The sequence below is a fragment of the Ranitomeya variabilis genome, chromosome 1 (assembly GCF_051348905.1).
Source record: "Ranitomeya variabilis isolate aRanVar5 chromosome 1, aRanVar5.hap1, whole genome shotgun sequence".
Taxonomy (NCBI): Eukaryota; Metazoa; Chordata; class Amphibia; order Anura; family Dendrobatidae; genus Ranitomeya; species Ranitomeya variabilis.
Genome location: NC_135232.1, coordinates 537985627 through 538001975, shown reverse-complemented (window position 1 = coordinate 538001975; position 16349 = coordinate 537985627). Strand labels below are relative to the sequence as shown.

General features: G+C 42.5%; 1 protein-coding gene and 1 long non-coding RNA gene across 12 annotated transcripts in view; one reads left to right on the top strand and one right to left on the bottom strand.

Moving 5' to 3' along the window:
* The window catches only part of LOC143766726 (scaffold attachment factor B2-like), a 593416-nt gene that overhangs the window by 32698 nt on the left and 544369 nt on the right, over positions 1 to 16349 (bottom strand). The gene's annotated exons all lie outside the window — the stretch shown is intronic.
* Positions 1270 to 2282, top strand: LOC143766766 (uncharacterized). Its single transcript, XR_013213636.1, has 3 exons — positions 1270 to 1651; positions 1764 to 1867; positions 2064 to 2282. It is a non-coding gene; the product is annotated as an uncharacterized LOC143766766 (long non-coding RNA).

Genomic DNA, 16349 nt, shown 5'->3' with positions numbered 1-16349 from the left:
TAAAAAATTTTAATTAAAAGAACAAGAACATATTTCAAATTTTTGACAAGTCTGTCATAGAACTTTTTTTTTTTTTTTTTAAACAGTAGCATGAATGGTAATTGTATTACAAAATCTTCAGTTTTACTCAAATTAGTTGATGCAAATATGAATACACATCCCACGCCAAAAGCAATTACCGGTACACCTAATATTTTATATGACCTTCAATATTTTTTAAGGATAGCAAGTCTTCTGGGCATGGAATGAACAAGTTGGAAACACATTATATGATCTTTGTTTTTCCATCCTTCAAGAACAACCTTTTTAGAACAAGGATGCTGGATGGAGAGTGATGCTAAACCTCTCTCTTCGGAATTACCCATATGTGTTCTACTGGGTTCACATCAGGATACATACTTGGCCACTGGATAATTTTCACCTAGTTCTTCAAAAATGCAACAAAGGTCTTAGATGTGTGTTTTCGATCACTGTGCCCTTGGTACATGTGCATTTTTCCAACATATACTAGTAGAGGAGAAAATGGCGATCAGGAGTCCAAAATATTGTTCAAAATACAAAAAGGTCTTTATTAGAAAATATACAGGCAAGGGAAAAAGTGAACGTACATGTATGTCAAACAACTGTTCATTGGGCACACAGGTTAGGAGCCAATACATATATACAGTTGAAACCAGAAATTTACATACACTATATAAAAAGACATATGCATATTTTTCTCAATATCTGACATAAAAGCAGAATAAACTTTTCCCGTTTTAGGTCAATTAGGATTACTATAATTTGCCAAATGCCAGAATAATGAGACAGAGAATGTTTTAACGCATATTTATTACTTACTGCAAACTCAAAAGTTTACATACATTCCATTATTATTTGGTACTATTGCCCTTAAACTGAATGACTTGGGTCACACATTTGGGATATACTTCTACAAGCTTCTTACAATAGTTGGTCGGAATTTGGGTCAATTTCTCCTGACAAAACAGTTTTAACTGATTTAGGTTTGTAGGTCACCTTGCTCACACTGGCCTTTTCAGTTTTGCCAATAAATTTTCAATAGGATTGAGATCAAGGGCTTTGTGATGGCCAATCCAAAACATTGACTTTGTTATCCTTAACCCTTTCGCGCCACAGACAGTTTTTGCCTTCTCGACTGTGCCAATTTTTACAATTCTGACCACTGTTACATAGTTAGGGTACGTTCACACAGGACTTTTTTGCTGCTTTTTTTAATGCTAATTTTCAGCTGCTTTTTACAGTACCAGTAAAGCCTATGAGATTTCAGAAATCTCATGCACACACGTTGGTTTTTTGTTTGATCAGTTTTTTCTGCTTTGCTGCTTTTTTTGGACATAGGGCATGTCACTTCTTTCAGCGTTTTTGCTGCGTTTTTGCAGCGTTTTTTCACCCATTGACTTGAATGGGTGATGAAAAAAATGCTGCAAAAACGCTGAAAAAACGCATGTAGCATTATTTGCTGCTTTTTTTGTGCAGAAAATCATGGCCAGCAGGAAGGGATCTCACAGCCAAGAGCTTAGGGGTGTGGTTAGTGAGGTGTGAAGAGCCATTGTGAGCTATTGGGAGGTGTCCTGATAGTGATGTATTGTGAGGGAGTTTCTGGTAGTGAGGTGTGAAGAGCCATTGTGAGGTGTGAGGAGCCATTGTGAGGTGTCCTGATTGTGATCTATTGTGAGGGTTCCTGGTAGTGAGGTGTGAAGAGCCATTGTGAGCCATTGACAGGTGTGAAGAGCCATTGTGAGGTGTCCTGATTGTGATCTATTGTGAGGGAGTTTCTGGTAGTGAGGTGTTAGCCATGTCTTGGTATAGGAGGATGGGCATTAATGTTTCCCAACTAATCATGGAGGTAATATTTTTTTTAATTTGTGATATATCTATCTATCCGATTGTTTGCAATGGTACACTTTGCAATGCTCATGTGCTGTTATGTACATGTTCATGTGTTCTGCATGTGTATGTCTATGTCTGTATCTTCCTTGTCATGAATGTTGGCTTCATTTCATCTTGCATTTGGTAATTACTTTTTCATTTATTTTTGCAAGGTGGAAACAATGCCTGTAATTTGGGATTTAGCTTGCCCAAACTACAGTGATCGTCAAAAAAAGGCAGATGCATGGCATGTAATCTGCCGTAAATTGTTCCCCCGCTGGGATGAAGGCGATGCTAAGCTCCACTGGGAGATTGGTAAATAAAAAACTTAACATATGTCCTTTTCTAACAAATTAAATGACCAGGTAGTAGGTAAATACTAGTGATGTGAACGTGCTCTGATAACGTGTTATGTGAGCGTGCTTGAGTACTAACTGAGTGTCTTTGGTGTAGTCAAACATGTTTGATTTCACCATATACCACAAAAAAAACGCAAGAAAAAAACGCACCAAAAACGCACCTATAAGCAGCTGAAAATTAGCATAAAAAAAAGCAGCAAAAAAAAGCAGCAAAAAAGTCCTGTGTGAACGTACCCTTACAGTACATAATTCTGAAGCGCTTCAACGTATCCCACTGATTCTGGGATTGTTTTTTCAAGACATTGTACTTGATTGTGGTAAAATTTTATCAACATGACTTGTTTATTTCTGAAAATATCAGAAATTTGGCAAAACTTTTGAAAATTTTCACAATTTTTAATCTTTATGCACGTAAACCAGAGAGTTATGTCACGCAAAATAGTTAATAAATAACCTTTTCCAAATGTCTACTTTATATCAGCATAATTTTGGAAACAATTTTCTTTTGTTACATAGTTATAAGGTTTAAAAGTTGATCAGAAGTGTAATTTTTCCATAGAGTTTAGAAACCTTTTTTTTTTTTAAAGGGACTACATCACATTTGAAGTGACTGGGGGCCCATATGACAAAACACCCAAAAGTAACACCATTCTAAAAAAAAAAATAATAAAAAAAAATGGCACCCCTCAAGGTGCTCTAAACCACATTCAAGAAGTGTATTAACCCTTCAGGTGCTTTACAAGAATTAATGGAATGTGGAAGGAAAACATTAACATTTCACTTTTTCCCACAAAAATGTTTCTTTATCGCCATATTTTCGATTTTTACAAGGGTAACAGAAGAAAATGTACAACAAAACTTGTTGTGCAATTTCTCCTGAGTATGCAGATACCACATATGTGGAGGAAAACTATTGTTAGGGTGCACGGCAGGGTTTGGAAGGGAAGGAATGCCAATTGACTCTTGGAATACAAAATTGGCTTGAATCAATAGCTGACGCCATGTCTCGTTTGGAGACCCCTGAGGTGCCTAAACAGTAGAAACCCCCACAAATGACCCCATTTTGGAAAACTAGACCCCTCAAGGACATTATCTAGATGTGTGGTGAGCACCTTGAAACCTCAGGGGCTTCACAGAATTATATAATGTTGAGCCATGAAAATAAAAAAAAACACATTTTCCTAACAAAAATGTTGTTTCAGCCCCATTTTTTTAAATTTAATGTTCACAATGGTAAGAGGACAAAAGAGATGCCAATACTTCAAAGGAAAGAAATTCGCACTATCACACCAGAGCCCTATATCCACAATGTTCAGTCACCTCGCTCCGAGCATAATCACGTGAACTCACGGGTGCCAACCCAAAATAAACCCAGTCCAAATTATCCATGCAAAATGACGGGACCCGTAGAAGCGCAGATGCGCAAAACAGCCGTTTGATCCTTTATCCTCTTGTCTCCATCCTGCCTGTTTGAAGATATTTTAACGTTGTACTAATAAAGTCTAGATTTTAAGAATGGTGAGTGCCACCTCTTTTTTCTATTTTTGCACGGATGCCAATATTTGTTGTGCAATTTTTCCAAAGTACATAGGTACCTCATATTTGTTGAAAAATGACTGCTGGGGCGAATGGTTGAGCTGGAAAGAGAGTGACCGATATTTTGGCTGCAATAGGTTGCGGATACCATGTCACATTTGATGTGCCCCTGACATGCCAAAACAGCAGAACCCCCCCCCCCCCCCTTTCCCCAGAGGCGATCCCATTTTGTCAACTATACCTCTCAAGGAATTCATCTAGGGGAGTAGCGAGTATGTTTAACCCTCAGGCCAGTCACAAACTTGTATAAAACAGCTGAGTAAATTAAATATTACTATTTTTTCCACTAAAATGTTGCTTTGACCCCAAGTTTGCACTTTTCAAAAGTGGTAATATGAGAAAACAAACAATACAATTTATTATGCAATTTCTCCTGAGTACATCGATACCCCATAAGTAGCCGAAAACTACTTTTGAGGCACAGGGCAAAGCTCAAAAGGGAAGGAGGGCCATAGTGACCAGTATATTGAAGTCACCAGTACGTTATGCCCAGCCAGTGCTTCAGGATACATGCACTCAAATTAGGCGGGCTCTCATCACTACAGAAATGCCAAACATGTGGATGATATATGTGGTTTAGGTACACTGTGGACTCAGACGGGAGGGGGCATTTGGTTTTGGGAGCGGAGAAATTGCTGAATTTCTATAGGTGGGTGAGGAGCCACTACGCTTTTCCAGAGCCTTTGTACTACCAGTAACGTGGAAACCCCCTATATATCCATTAACAGATGATGGACCAGAGTGGAGACTTGATTTTTTTGTGGATTGAGTTGAAGCTTTTATTGGGAACATTTTACATAATGTTAGGGTTCACATTTATCCGGCGCTGTATGCTGAGCACTTACTCATGGTGGTTTCCATCTATATCTCTGGATCGGGGGTTTCATCTGTCACGTCACTCATTCACTATAATGAGGCAGCAGAGTTACTATGGACTTCGTCTGACCTCTGTTCAGAGGTGTCCTTTTCAGAGGTGCACAAAACTGGCTAGTTGCGTAATTATGTATGACCAAAAAGACGGGCACTGCCAGATTACAGGTCTTATGGCGTCCACAGTGCCTCCATCTGACTCATTATGGGGAATCTTCCGCTGGGGGTACCCCCTGAATCACCCATTTCAGAGATTTAGGGTATGTGCACACGTCCAGATTTCTTGCAGAAATTTCCTGAAGAAAACCGGAAATTTTCTGCAAGAAATAAGCATTTTTTTTTTTGCTTTTTTTTTCGCTTTTTTTAGCATTCTGCAAGCGTAATTAGCTTGCAGAATGCTAAAGTTTTCCAAGCAATCTGTAGCATCGCTTGGAAAACTGACTGACAGGTTGGTCACACTTGTCAAACATAGCGTTTGACAAGTGTGGCCATCTTTTTACTATAGATGCAGCCTATGCAGCATCTATAGTAAAAGATAGAATGTTTAAAAATAATAAAAAAAATGGTTATACTCACCTGCAGGCGTCCGTTCCTATAGATGCCGGTGTGATTCAGGACCTTCCATGAAGTCGCGGTCACATGACCGGTCTCGACCAATCACAAGACCGCGACGTCATCGCAGGTCCTTCACCGCACACCAGCTATAGAAACCGAAGCGGCAGCATGCAGCGGAGAGGCGGGAAGACATCGAAGGTGAGTATATGACTATTTTTTATTTTAATTCTTTTTTTTTGACCAATTATATGGTGCCCAGTCCGTGGAGGAGAGTCTCCTCTCCTCCACCCTGGGTACCAACCGCACATAATCTGCTTACTTCCCGCATGGTGTGCACAGCCCCGTGCGGGAAGTAAGCAGATCAATGCACTCCTAGGTGTGCGGAATCCCCTGCAATTCCGCATTTTAATGAACATGTTGCTTTTTTTTCCGCGATGCGATTTTTTCGAGGAAAAAAAGGCTACATTTGCACAAAAAATGCAGAATACACTGAAAATAATGGGAGGCATATGTTAGCGAAAAATACTGAACGTGTGCACATGGCCTTATACAGAAAGTCCAGTGTAAGCACTAAAGCACAACATTTTTTTGCAGCGCTTTCTTCTGAAAGCTATAACTTATTATTCCGCTGTTTGAAGGCTTTTTTTTTTTTTTTTACAAGAAATGATGACTTTTTCATCGCCATCATTTTTATGTTGACTTATTTTGATATGATTTTTGATTGCATTTCATTCTATTTTTTCTTTGGCTACATGATGAAAAAGCAAAGGTTTTTGCTTTTTTTTTTTTTTTTTTTTTTTTTACAGTGTGCACTGTAGGAGTTAATACCAAATACGTGTACTATGTTCATAACATATACATACATATATTATATTATATATATATAGCATCGTGATTACTAGCTAATCCCTCCCCTGCACAGTAGCTCCGCCCCCACCACATACAATCCCGCCCCCACCACATTACCACACACAATCCCGCCCCCTCATCCCATTACCACACATAACCCCACCCCCACCACATCACCGCACATAATCCCGCCCCCCACCACACATAATCCTGCCCCCCAACACATCACCACACATTATCTCGCCCCCCAACACATCAACACACATAATCCTGCCCCCCCAACACATCACCACACATAATCCCACCCCCTACTCCATTTCCACACATAATCCCACCCCCACCACACAATTCTGCCCCCCACCACACAATCCCGCCCCCAACACATCACCACACATAATCCTTCCCCCCAACACATCACCACACATAATCCCGCCCCCCACAATCCCACCCCACCCCCCACAATCCCGTCCCCCACCACATTACCACACATAATCCCGCCCCCCCACATTACCACACAATCCCGCCCCCCACATTACCACACAATCCTGCCCCCCACATCACCACACATAATCCCGCCCCCCCACAACACACAATCCCACCCCACCACACAATCCCGCCCCCATACATCACCACACATAATCCCACCCTCCCACCACACATAATCCCGCCCCCCACCACATCCCCTCACATAATCCCGCCCCCCACCCCATTACCACAGATAATCCCGCCCACCACCACATAATCCCGCCCCACCACATTCCCAGAGATAATCCCGCCCCCCACATTACCACACATAATCCCACCACATATAATCCCGCCCCCTACCACACATAATCCTGCCCCATCACCACACATAATCCTGCCCTCCCACATCACCACACATAATCCCGCCCCCCACCACATATAATCCCGCCCCTCCACCACACATAATCCCGCCCCTCCACCACACATAATCCCGCCCCTCCACCACACATAATCCCGCCCCCCACCACACATAATCCCGCCCCTCCACCACACATAATCCCGCCCCCACCACACATAATCCCGCCCCTCCACCACACATAATCCCGCCCCTCCACCACACATAATCCCACCCCCCCACCACACATAATCCCGCCCCCCAATAACATCACCACACATAATCCCGCCCCCCACCACATCACCACACAATCCCGCCCCCCACCACACAATCCCACCCCCCACCACACATAATCCCGCCCCCCACCACACAATCCCGCTCCCCACATCACCACACATAATCCCGCCCCCACATCACCACACATAATCCCACCCCCACCACATCACCACATAATCCCACCCCCCACCACACATAATCCCGCCCCCACATCACCACACAGAATCCCGCCCCCCACCACACATAATCTAATAGTCTAATATATAAAGCTGAATGTGTGTGTATGTTTGTATGTTCGGGATTGGCATCTGCACAGTCGCAGCTACAGCCACAAAATTTTGCACAGTCACACGTCTGGACCCTGAGAGCATCATAGGCTATGTTGTGAGGCGAAATTTTAACCCCGCGTGTTCCAATTCACCAAACAATTTTGCCCCTATCTACATAATGGGGAGAAAGTGAAAGGAAAAGTGTTGGAGGCAAATTGACAGCTGCCAGATGTGAACAAGGGGGACTTAAAGAGTATATACCGTACAGTTGCTAAGGTGGGGCCACGACATGGGATACTCACCACACACGGGGATATGAACACACACAAAATGCGCCACACACTACCATGTGCTTGAACACATATCACCCTCAGCACACATTTCACCACACACACAAAAGTCGCCACACAAAAGTCGCCGCGCAAAACTCGCCACACGCAAAAAGTGCACACGCGGAAAAATTGCCACATGCACAAAAGTTGCAACACATGCAAAAGTTGCCTCACACAAAACCTGCACATACTCAAAACGCAACACACATAAAACTCGCCACACATAAAACTCACCACGCGCAAAAGTCGCCACACGCAAAACTTGCTTCACACAACTTGCTACACTAACCTGTCACATGCAACTCGACAAAAAGTTGCTACAAGCATGTCACCACACAAAACTCATCTCACACAAAAGTCGCTACATACATCTAGCCACATGCAACTCAACACACACAAACGTGACACATGAAACTCGCCCTAAAACACACAAGTCTGGTATTATCCTTCAAAAATAAAAATCTGATTAATAAGCAGACAAACTACAAGAGCAACAAATGTACCATATAGGAAATACAGCAGCTGTCAGTCACATGACCTATTATGTGTATGTGTGAGCTAACATATACTGCCAGGAGGGAGGGCTTCCTGTTGGCTGTGGATTTATCAGGCTGCCAACTTAGCTTACAAATACTGAGGTAAAAATACTGAGCAAATAACGTGTGAACGAGGTCTAATACAGAAGAAGATGACACAGATATATCAGATATATACTATATACAGGAGATGACACACAGGTATATACTATATACAGGAGGAGGTGACACACTGGTATATACTATATACAGGAGATGACAGGTATATACTACATACAGGAGGAGATGACATACAGGTACATACTATATACATGGGAGATGACACAGGTATATACTATATACAGGGGAGATGACAGGTATATACTATATACAGGAGGAGATGACAGGTATATACTATATACAGGAGATGACATACGTATATACTATATACAGGGTAGATGACACACGCATATACTATATACAGGAGGAGATGAGACAGATATATACTATATACAGGAGCAGATGACACGTATATACTATATACAGGAGATGACAGGTATATACTATATAAAGGAGGAAATGACATACAGGTACATACTATATACAGGAGAAGATGACACGTATATACTAAGATGACACACATATATACTATATACAGGAGATGACATACAGGTATTTACTATATAAAAGAGGAGACGACACAGGTATATACACTGTGTTCCAAATTATTATGCAAATAACATTTCCTCATATTTTCTCTAAATTACCTATCTGAATTGCAGTCATTGTTATTTTCCAGTCATCTACTATTCTAGTATAATTGCAATGTTTTGGAACAAACTGCCTATGAAAACAGTATCTTTAAAAAAAAAAAAAAAAAAACACTCAAAATGCATGTTCCAAATTATTATGCACAGCAGTTTTCAACCTTTTTTTTTATTTTGAACAAAAAAATGGTCAATTGTGAAGTTATAAGCATTATTATTATTATTATTATTTATTATTATAGCGCCATTTTTTCCATGGCGCTTTACATGTGAGGAGGGGTGTACATAATAAAAACAAGTACAATAATCTTGAACAATACAAGTCACAACTGGAACAGGAGGAGAGAGGACCCTGCCCGCGAGGGCTCACAATCTACAAATTATCAGCTTATTACAAAATGAAATCAAACAGTTTTCAAGTGAAAACTTTATTCTAGGTGATGTTACATTTGCACATAGGACCCCTTGTTCGAAAGAAGCTTCTGAACGCTCTCGTCCATTGAATTTGTCAGTTTTTGGAAGGTTTCTGCTTCAATTGTTTTGCATGTGGACAGAATACCCTCCCAGAGCTGTTGCTTAGATGTGAACTGCCTCCCGCCATCATAGACACTCCTTTTGATGATGCTCCAGAGGTTCTCAATGGGGTTGAGGTTAGGGGAAGATCGTGGCCACACCATAAGTTTGTCCTCTTTTATGCCCATAGCAGCCAGAGATGCAGATGTGTTTTTTGCAGCATGAGACGGTGCATTATCATGCATGAAAATGATCTTGCTGCGGAAAGCACGGTTCTTCCTCTTGAACCATGGCAGGAAGTGTTGTTTTAGAAACTCCACATAGATTATGGAGTTCATCTTTACCCCTTCAGGGATCATAAAGGGGCCGACAATCTCTCCCCATGATTCCAGCCCAAAACATTACTCCACCTCCTCCTTGTTGGCGCCTTAGCCGTGTTTTCATGGGGTGTCCATCAACCAGCCATCCTCCACTCCATCCATCTGGACCATCGAGCGTTGCACGGCACTCATCGGTGAACAAAACAGTTTGGAAGTCAGTCTTCATGTATCGTTTGGCCCACTGGAGCCGTTTCTGCTTGTGTGCAGTGGATAGAGGTGGTCGACAGGATGGCTTACGCACAGCTGCAAACCTCTGAAGGACCCTGCATCTTGTTGTTCTGGGGACTTTGGAGGCACCAGCAGCTTCAAAAACTTGTCTGCTGCTATGACAAGGCATTTTTGCAGCTGCTCTTCTAACCTTACGCAATTGCCTGTTGGAAAGCATCCTCAATTTTTCCTTATCAGCACGCACACGTGTGTGCTGGGAATCAGCTACATACTTCTTGATTGTGCGATGATCACAATGAAGTGTCTTGGCAATGTTGATTGTAGTCATGCCTTGACCTAAATACTCCACAATTTGTTGCTTCTCAGCAGCCGACACATCCTTTTTCTTTCCCATTTTGGCCAAAAATGTAGGCTGCTTAATAATGTGGAACAGCCTTCTTAAGTAGTCTTGCCTTTATTTGGACACACCTGCCAAACTAATTTGCACAGGTATCTGCAATTGCTTTCAGTGATATAAAGAGCCCTGACACACATCACCATCAATGAGCTTAAATGACAAACAAAAAAATTCTAACCTTATCACTCCTAAACTCTTTGTGCAGAATAATTTGGAACACAGTATAGAGGAGATGACATACAGCAGGTATATACTATATACAGGGGAGATGACATACAGGTATATACCATATACAGGAGATGACATACAGGTATATACTATATATAGGAGATGACAAACAGGTATATAGTATATACAGAAGAGATGACATACAGGTATATACTATATACAGGAGGAGATGACACATAGGTATATACAATATACAGGAGGAGATGACATACAGCAGGTATATACTATTTACAGGGGAGATGACATACAGGTATATACTATATAAAGGAGCTGACATACAGGTGTATACTATATATAAGTGAGATGACAAACATGTATATACTGAGGGGAAAATGAGCAGTGTGAGTTGAAAATGAGGGGTGTGAGGTGAAAATGAAAAGGTGTGAGTGCAAAATGAGAGGAGTGAGGATAAAAAGTGGAGTGATCGGAAAATGACAGATGTGAGGTCGAAATGACAAGTGTTAGGGGGGAATGAGAGGAATGAGGGGGAAAATAAGAGGAGTGAGGGAGAAAATGAGAGATGTGAGGGGGAAAATGCGAGGCGTGATGGGAAAGTAAGATAAGTGAGGTGCTATAACTAACCACAGATATTTACTATGCCCAGGCAACACCGGGCTCTTCAGCTAGTGTGTGTGTGTGTGTGTGTGTGTGTGTGTGTGTGTGTGTGTGTGTGTGTGTGTGTGTGTGTGTGTGTGTGTGTGTGTGTGTATATACATACATACAATATATATTCTCATTGCTTTTATATTATTTTTTAAAATTTATTTTCAGATTTTTTTTTCAAGTTTTACAACTTTTTTACTCTTACTTAGTCCCTGTATGGGACTTCAATTTTTATTTGTCTGATCATTGGTCTCATACAATGCAATACACATGTGTAGCATAGTATGAGACCTGTCAGTGTTCCAAAGGGAGATCATCTGTTAGACTCAGCTGCTGGCTAAGTTTAATATGCCACCGTAGCATATCTGGCAGACCTGAAAGAACACCACGAGATCCCCCGTGATGTAATCAGAACTCATCACAGGAAGGGGGGCTTCAGAGGTGAGTAAAGCAGTGTTCTCCCTTTGCTATCTTCCAAATGCCGCAATCGTGGCATCTAGAAGATAGCAAAGGGTTAACATCAATGGGACCTGATCTACTCAGGTCCCGATGAAGTCACCTGTCAGAGCTACAGCTCTGCACCATAATCGAAGCGCTTGCAGAACCCTAGGGATCCTAAGCACTGCTAGACCACCCACCGTTTATAAAGGTTGGCGCTGCACAGAGCCCAGCAAGCGCCAACGTTTTTTCTACTGTGGGCGGTCGGGTAGTGGTTAAGCCACTTTCTTATCAGTTTGGCAGTATGCTTCGGGTCATTGTACATTTGGAAAATCCATTTCCGCCCAAGCTTTAAAGGGAACCTGTCAACCCCCCCCAGGCGTTTCATTCCGTCAAGGTGGCTCTTTTAGTTGGGGTCCCTTCCACTGCTGAAAGAATAGTTTTTATAATTTGCCTTCCATACCTGTAGTTTGTCAGGGCGGAATGTCTTTCCTCCCAGGACAAACGCCTCACAGCCATCAGTCATTTCCTCCCTTCCCCTGGGTGCCGCCTCCTCAGCATTCCGTTATGTCCCCGGCGCCTGCACTGTAAAAAATTTTTCTCAGGCATGCGCAGTTAGCGTTGCCCTTCCACTGACATCACATGATGTCTTCATTCTCGCGCCCGCGTGTACGCTTGGCCCGAGATCCCGCCCCACTGTCTCTTCTATTTATTCACAATGCGGGGCTGGGAATCTTGGGCATGCGCAGTAGTTCTCTGCGGCTCTCCCTCATCTCCCTCCGCCTCTTTCCTACTAGGAATCTTCCTATGATGCTGCACAGTAGAAAAGAGGCGGAGGGAGATGAGGGAAAGCCGCGGATAACTACTGCGCATGCCCAAGATTCCAAGCCCCGCAGTGTGAATAAATCAGAAGAGACTGTGGGGCGGGATCTCGGACCTTTCAGCAGTGGAAGGGACCCCAAATAAAAGAGCCACCTTGACAGAATGCAGCATTAGTGCTGCACGAGGTGGCTCTTTTACTTACAAACGCCTGGGGGTGGAGGGGGGGGGGGCACAGGTTCCCTTTAACTTCCAGGTTGATGTCTTGAGATGTTGTTTCAGTATTGCCACAATCTTCTTTTCTCATGATGCCATCTATTTTGCGAAAAGCATCAGTCCCTCCTGCAGCAAAACAACCCCACAATATAATGCTGCCACCCCTGTGTTTCACAGTTGGGATGGTGTTCTTAGGCTTTCAAGCTTCTCCCTTTTTCCTCCAAACGTAACAATTGTCATTATGCACAAAAAGTTCAATTGTAGTTTCATCAGACCACAGTACGTGTCTCCAAAAATTAAGTTCTATGTTCCTGTGCGCATTTGCAAACATTAATGGGGGCTATTTTATGTTTCTTTTGGAGTAATGGATTCTTCCTGGCAGAGTGACCTTTCAGCCAATGTTGATACAGCACTCTTTTCACTATGAATATTGACACAATCTTACCAGCTTTTGCTTTTGTCCTTGGGTTGTTATGCACATGACGGACCAAAGCACGGTCATCTCTGGGACACAGAACCAGTCTCCACCCTAAGCAGTATGATGGCTGGACATTCCCATCTTATTTGTACTTGCATATAATTGTTTGTACAGATAAATGAGGCACTTTAAAGGGAACCTGTCACCCCCAAAATCGAAGGTGAGCAAAGCCCACCAGCATCAGGGGCTTATCTACAGCATTCTGTAATGCTGTAAGATAAGCCCCCGATGTATCCTGAAAGAGGAAAAGAGGTTAGATTATACTCACCCAGTGGCAGTCCCGTTTCTGTTCTGGTCAGATGGGTGTCATGGTCCGGTCCGGGGCCTCCCCATCTTCTTCCGATGAAGGCCTCTCGGACCTTTCCCGGCATTGCAGTACTTTGCCCTCAACAGGGCAAAGTACGCTTGCGCCAGAGGCGCAGCGTGAAGACAAGAGGACGTCATGGTAAGAAGATGTGAGGCCCCGGACCGGACCGCCACGCCCATCGGACCAGAACAGAACCGTGACCGCCCCTAGGTGAGTATAATCTAACCTCTTTTTCTCATCTTTCAGGTTACATCAGGGGCTTATCTACAGCATTACAGAATGCTGTAGATAAGCCCCTGATGCCGGTGGGCTTAGCTCACCTTTGATTTTGGGGGTGACAGGTTCCCTTTAAGGTATCTTGAAGTTGTACCCAAGGATGAGCCAGACTTTTGGCAAGTCCACAATTCTCTTCCTGACATCTTGTCTGATTGATTGGTCAAAGAAGCAGTGTGTTTCAGGTGTGCATTAAAAGACATCCACAGGTACGTCTCCAAGAAGCTTTTAAACATATGACATATGTGCAGTCCAGAATTGCTTAAAGGCATAGTAATCTTCGTGTATGTAAACTTTTGACTTTGCAGTAAGTAAAAAAATGCCTGAAAGCATTCTCTCTCATTCTGGCATTTGGCAAATAATAGTTATGGTAATCCTAACTGACCTAAAACAGGAAAGGATTATTCTGATTTCATGTCAGATATCCAGAAAAAACATGGATGTGTCTTTTCATTTAGTGCATGTAAACTTTAACTGTATGCATCTCTTACTCAATGGTAACCTGTAGTAATAGTGTATACTAGGCAAACCCTGCAATTTACAACCATGTGGCAGGCTTATAAAGGGTCCATATACAGGTCCTTCTCAAAAAATTAGCATATAGTGTTAAATTTCATTATTTACCATAATGTAATGATTACAATTAAACTTTCATATATTATAGATTCATTATCCACCAACTGAAATTTGTCAGGTTTTTTATTGTTTTAATACTGATGATTTTGGCATACAACTCCTGATAACCCAAAAAACCTGTCTCAATAAATTAGCATATCAAGAAAAGGTCCTCTAAACGACCTATTACCCTAATCTTCTGAATCAACTAATTAACTCTAAACACATGCAAAAGATACCTGAGGCTTTTAAAAACTCCCTGCCTGGTTCATTACTCAAAACCCCTATCATGGGTAAGACTAGCGACCTGACAGATGTCAAGAAGGCCATCATTGACACCCTCAAGCAAGAGGGTAAGACCCAGAAAGAAATTTCTCAACAAATAGGCTGTTCCCAGAGTGCTGTATCAAGGCACCTCAATGGTAAGTCTGTTGGAAGGCAAAAATGTGGCAGAAAACGCTGTACAACGAGAAGAGGTGACCGGACCCTGAGGAAGATTGTGGAGAAGGACCGATTCCAGACCTTGGGGAACCTGAGGAAGCAGTGGACTGAGTCTGTGTGGAAACATCCAGAGCCACCGTGCACAGGCGTGTGCAGGAAATGGGCTACAGGTGCCGCATTCCCCAGGTAAAGCCACTTTTGAACCATAAACAGCGGCAGAAGCGCCTGACCTGGGCTACAGAGAAGCAGCACTGGACTGTTGCTAAGTGGTCCCAAGTACTTTTTTCTGATGAAAGCAAATTTTGCATGTCATTCGGAAATCAAGGTGCCAGAGTCTGGAGGAAGACTGGGGAGAAGGAAATGCCAAAATGCCTGAAGTCCAGTGTCAAGTACCCACAGTCAGTGATGGTGTGGGGTGCCATGTCAGCTGCTGGTGTTGGTCCACTGTGTTTCATCAAGGGCAGGGTCAATGCAGCTAGCTATCAGGAGATTTTGGAGCACTTCATGCTTCCATCGGCTGAAATGCTTTATGGAGATGAAGATTTCATTTTTCAGCACGACCTGGCACCTGCTCACAGTGCCAAAACCACTGGTAAATGGTTTACTGACAATGGTATTACTGTGCTCAATTGGCCTGCCAACTCTCCTGACCTGAACCCCATAGAGAATCTGTGGGATATTGTGAAGAGAAAGTTGAGAGACGCAAGACCCAACACTCTGGATGAGCTTAAGGCCGCTATTGAAGCATCCTGGGCCTCCCATAACATCTCAGCAGTGTCACAGGCTGATTGCCTCCATGCCACGCCGCATTGAAGCAGTCATTTCTGCCAAAGGATTCCCGACCAAGTATTGAGTGCATAACTGAACATTATTATTTGATGGTTTTTTTTGTTTGTTATTAAAAAACACTTATTTGATTGGACGGGTGAAATATGCTAATTTATTGAGACAGGTTTTTTGGGTTATCAGGAGTTGTATGCCAAAATCATCAGTATTAAAACAATAAAAGACCTGACAAATTTCAGTTGGTGGATAATGAATCTATAATATATGAAAGTTTAATTGTAATCATTACATTATGGTAAATAATGAAATTTAACACTATATGCTAATTTTTTGAGAAGGACCTGTAGGCATAGTTAAGAGTTGGCAAATGACGAGAATATTACCTTGTGACAATAGATGCAGGGGCTCCGAGGGTACAGGTTCCATAAGGTAATACACTGTCGTTATTTGCCAACTCTTACTTATGTCTCAAATGATGAGGAGAACAGACAGACCGCACCACCGCCTATAGAATATAGTGGAAGCTGCTCACCTGCGTTGAAAATCAAGA